The following is a 5,000-nucleotide window of genomic DNA, read 5'->3' on the forward strand; positions in this document are numbered from 1 at the left end:
AGTCGTCCTCTCTCTCTCTGAGTCGTCCTCTCTCTGAGTGGTCCTCTCTCTCTCTGAGTCCTCACTCCCTCTCTCTGAGTCGTCTCTCTCTGAGTCGTCCTCTCTCTCTCTGAGTCGTCCTCTGAGTCGTCCTCTCTCTCTGAGTCGTCCCATCTCTCTGTGAGTCGTCCTCTCTCTCTGAGTCGTCCTCTCTCTCTTGAGTCGTCCTCTCTCTCTGAGTCGTCCTCTCTCTCTCTGAATCGTCCTCTCTCTGAGTCGTCCACTCTCTCTCTGATTCGTCCTCTCGCTCTCTGAGTCGTCCTTACTCCCTCTCTCTGAGTCGTCCTCTCTCTAAGTCGTCCTCTCTCTGAGTCGTCCTCTCTCTAAGTCGTCCTCTCTCTCTGAGTCGTCCTCTCTGAGTCGTTCTCTCTCTAAATCGTCCTCTCTCTCTGAGTCGTCCTCTCTCTGAGTCGTCCTCTCTCTGAGTCGTCCTCTCTCTCTGAGTCGTCCTCTCTCTGAGTCGTCCTCTCCCTCTGAGTCCTCACTCTCTCTCTGAGTCGTCCTCTCTCTCTGAGTCGTCCTCTCTCTCTGAGTCGTCCTCTCTCTCTCTCTCTGAGTCGTCCTCTCTCTGAGTCGTCCTCTCTCTCTGAGTCGTCCTCTCTCTGATTCGTCCTCTCTCTCTCTGAGTCGTCCTCTCTCTCTCTCTGAGTCGTCCTCTCTTTGAGTCGTCCTCTCTCTGAGTCGTCTTCTCTCTGAGTCGTCCTCTCTCTCTCTGAGTCGTCCTCTCTCTCTGAGTCGTCCTCTCTCTGAGCCGTCCTCTCTCTCTGAGTCGTCCTCCCTCTCTCTGAGTCCTCACTCCCTCTCTCTGAGTCGTCCTCTCTCTCTCTGAGTCGTCCTCTCTCTGAGCCGTCCTCTCTCTCTCTCTGAGTCGTCCTCTCTCTCTGAGTCATCCTCTCTCTCTGAGTCGTCCTCACTCTCTCTGAGTCGTCCTCTCTCTCTGAGTCATCCTCTCTCTGAGTCGTCCTTTCTCTCTCTGAGTCCTCACTACCTCTCTCTGAGCCGTCCCCTCTCTCTCTCTCTCTCTGAGTCGTCCTCTCTCTCTGAGCCGTCCTCTCTCTCTCGGAGTCCTCACTCCCTCTCTCTGAGCCGTCCCCTCTCTCTCTCTCTCTGAGTCGTCCTCTCTCTGAGTCGTCCCTCTCTCTCTGAGCCGTCCTCTCTCTCTCTGAGTCGTCCTCTCTCTCTCTCTCTCTCTGAGTCATCCTCTCTCTCTGAGTCATCCTCTCTCTCTCTCTCTTCGGATTCCTCCTCCAGTATACGTAGATATTCCTTTTCTGATTCCTCTGCTACTGGCCGAGCGAGGCTGCCACGGGGAATCTCGGGAGGCCACGGGGTCCTGTTGCCGAACCTGGCGAGCGAGCGAGCGAGCGAGGCTGCTCAGTGGCAGCGTCGAACCAAACGCAACGAGAGAGAGGGAGAAAATCGAGATACTTTTAGACTTTTAAACAACTTTTATTGCCGCCAGCAGCAACAGCACTGGAGGCGATTCCGATATGAAATGCACAAAGTCACCAGCAACACAAATAACACAAAGTCACCAGCAAACAAATAACACAAAGTCACCAGCAACACAAATACACAAAGTCACCAGCAACACAAATACACAAAGTCACCAGCAACACAAATAAAATAAACGATATGAATCCACGCGCTGTGGCGCTAAATGCACCGCGCACAACACGAAATAAAAGTCACGTGGTGGTGGTGGTCATCGCGCACGTCACGGTGACGAGCGAGCGCTTCAGAAGGTGAACACGTGGGGGGTGCCGTCCACGCTGGTACAGAGAGGAGCTTGTCCGGCTCCCCAGTGTTCGAAGAAGACGCGCTGCACATCACAGAATCAAGAGAGAGCGACAGAGACAGAGAGAGCGACAGAGAGAGAGAGAGTGACAGAGAGAGTGACAGAGAGAGAGTGACAGAGAGAGTGACAGAGAGAGAGTGACAGAGAGAGAGAGCGACAGAGAGAGAGCGACAGAGAGAGAGAGCGACAGAGAGAGAGAGAGCGACAGAGAGATAGAGAGAGAGAGCGACAGAGAGAGAGAGAGCGACAGAGAGAGAGCGACAGAGAGAGAGAGAGTGATAGAGAGAGTGACAGAGAGAGAGTGCGACAGAGAGAGAGCGACAGAGAGAGAGAGCGACAGAGAGAGAGCGACAGAGAGAGAGAGAGCGAGAGAGAGAGCGACAAAGAGAGAGCGACAGAGAGAGAGAGCGACAGAGAGAGAGCGACAGAGAGAGTGACAGAGAGAGAGAGAGCGACAGAGAGAGAGAGAGTGACAGAGAGAGAGCGACAGAGAGAGAGGGCGACAGAGAGAGAGAGAGAGACAGAGAGAGAGCGACAGAGAGAGAGCGACAGAGAGAGAGAGAGAGCGACAGAGAGAGCGACAGAGAGAGAGAGCGACAGAGAGAGAGAGAGCGACAGAGAGAGAGAACGACAGAGAGAGAGAGAGCGACAGAGAGAGAGAGAGCGACAGACTTTTTTGACTTTTAAACCAATTTTATTGCTGCCAGCAGCCACAGCCCTGGAGCCACTTTCGACGCGGGGTCACCACCCTCGAGTACAGCGACGTCGCCATCGCACAACCGCAGCACGTGCGCCACACCACCACATGCGCCTCACCGCCACGTGAGCCACACCCCCACGGGCACCGCGAGCACCGCGTCGTCACGCACATCGCAAACTTACAGTCGACCGGTCAAAACGTGAACGCCGGTGCACCGTTTGTGTCGGTGCAGAGGGCCCGGCCGGCCCGGCACCGTTCAAGGAGCGCGGCGCGGGCGTCCCCGGCATAGGAGCGGGACGAGACGAGCTCCAGCCGGAGCCGCGCCTTGAGCAGGCCCCTCAACATCGCCGCCGCTGAGCAGCCATCGTCCGCGTCGCCTTGCGGCTTCTTCAGCTTCTTCTTCTTCTTCCGGGTTTTGTAGACTGCCATCTTTGCTTGGGCGCAAAGTTCACGAGATCGTGGCGCTTATTCGCCGGGTAAGGCACCCCGTAGATGAACCAGCTCTTGCGAAAGGGCACCCCCGGTTTACTGAAAATGGATCCCAAGAGCCGGAACGTTGGGTTCAGCCGAGGACAGCCCGAGTACCGGTGGGCCCAGATCCTCCTTCGCACCGCAGAACGCAACACAGAACTGATGGCCCTGGGGTGATTTTGCTGAGCCACACGGCTGAGGGTAGCGTCCAGCGTGCCAACCTCCACTGGAGGTCCCCGCAGCGTTTCGCTCCGTGGGGGGGGGGCTTGTACAGGTGCTTCCACTGGGGGGTGGCCTCGATTAGGGGAGAGAAAAAGTCCCTCCAGTTCGTGTCCGGGAGGTTCGCCATGGGCTTGACAACGGAGCGCCTTGACGCGGCGCGCGTACAACGCTCTCTTTGGGGGGCACTCTCGAGGGCCACGTCTCTGCAGTCCGCGAGTTTGAGCAGCTTCCCTGAGTCACAGCGCCCGGGAGGCTGGGTGCAGGAGACGCGCAGCTCCGGGGAGGAGGAGGAGTGAAGGTCGTGCGGCGCCGCTGTCTTCAGGTGCCTCCAGCTTCAGCCGCGGCTCCCGCATTGCCGCGAGCGCCTCCCGCGACAGCTTCTCTCCGGCGAGCATCGAGCGGAGCCCCGCGGTGCCGCTGATCTCGGCCGCCGTCTTCCACTCGGGGTGGCGGCCGTGGCTCTTCACGAGGTCGCCGACCGTCCGCACCCCTGCCGAGGTGAAACGGAGGGCCAGCCTTCTCTCCTCCCCGAGTTCTTTGAAGAGGCCATTACAGAACAGGGGTTCGTGCATGAAATGTTTGAGGGCGCGGTGCCGGCTCGCCCTGCTCCATTCGAGGCTCCGCCACGCGTCCAAGAGGCTTTGATAATACCCTGGCAGCCTCGTGTAGTCGACCAGGGCCAGGTCCAACAGGAAGAGCTCCCTCACCGTAACCCCAGGCACGCCCCCCCCCCCCCCCCCCCCGCGCCTCTCAGCAGGCTGAGGGCAGGCGACGTCCAGGGCAGCTCCTCCCGTTCATACAGCAGACGCCTCACGGCCTGAAGCCTGAAGCTCATCACCATGGCGGAGACATCCACCAGGCCCAGGCCGACCTCACCCACCGGCAGGCAGAGGACCCCTGGCCTCAGCCAGTGTTTGCTGTGCCACACAGAGAGAGAGAGAGCGACAGAGAGAACGAAGAAGGGAGAGCGACAGGGAGAGAACGAAATAGAGAGTGACAAAGAGAGAAAGCGAAAAAGAGAGCGACAGAGAGAGAGCGACAGAGAGAGAGCGACAGAGAGCGACAGAGAGAGTGACAGAGAGCGACAGAGAGAGAGAGAGTGATAGAGAGAGAGCGACAGAGAGAGAGAGCAACAGAGAGAGAGCGACAGGGAGAGAGCGACAGAGAGAGAGAGAGCGACATAGAGAGATAACGAAACAGAGAGCGACAGAGAGAGAGAGCAACAAAGACCTTTGACTTTTAAACAACTTTTATTGCTGCCACGCATCCAAAAGGCTCTGGTAATAATCTGGCAGCCTCGTGTAGTCGACCAGGCTCAGGTCCATCAGGAAGAGCTCCTTTCCGTACCCCAGGTACCCCTCTACAATTCTCAGCAGGGTGAGGGCCGGCGACTTCCAGGGTAGCTCCTCCCGGTCGTACAGCAGCCGCCTGACTGCCACGAGCCTGAAGCTCACGACCCTGGCGGCGACGTCCACCAGACCCTGGCCGCCCTCGGCCACCGGCAGGCAGAGAACGCCCGGCCTGAGCCGGTGTTTCCCGTGCCAGACGAAGTGCGCGAGTGAGCGGTTGACTCTGGTGAGTAGCCAAGCAGGAGGCTGGAGGGCCTTGGTCTTGTGCCACAGCACGGATGCAGCCAGGGCGTTAGCGACGAGCACTCGGCCCCTGAATGACATCTACGGAGCGAGGCGTTGCGCCCATGTCAGTAATTTAGCCTCCATTGTGTCGGCCAGCTGGGTCCAGTTGTTCAGAGTGACGTCACGTGGTTCCCAC

The sequence above is a fragment of the Petromyzon marinus genome, chromosome 65, assembly GCF_048934315.1.
Source record: "Petromyzon marinus isolate PM22_M1 ecotype Great Lakes invasive population chromosome 65, UKy_Petmar_22M1.pri1.0, whole genome shotgun sequence".
Lineage (NCBI taxonomy): Eukaryota > Metazoa > Chordata > Hyperoartia > Petromyzontiformes > Petromyzontidae > Petromyzon > Petromyzon marinus.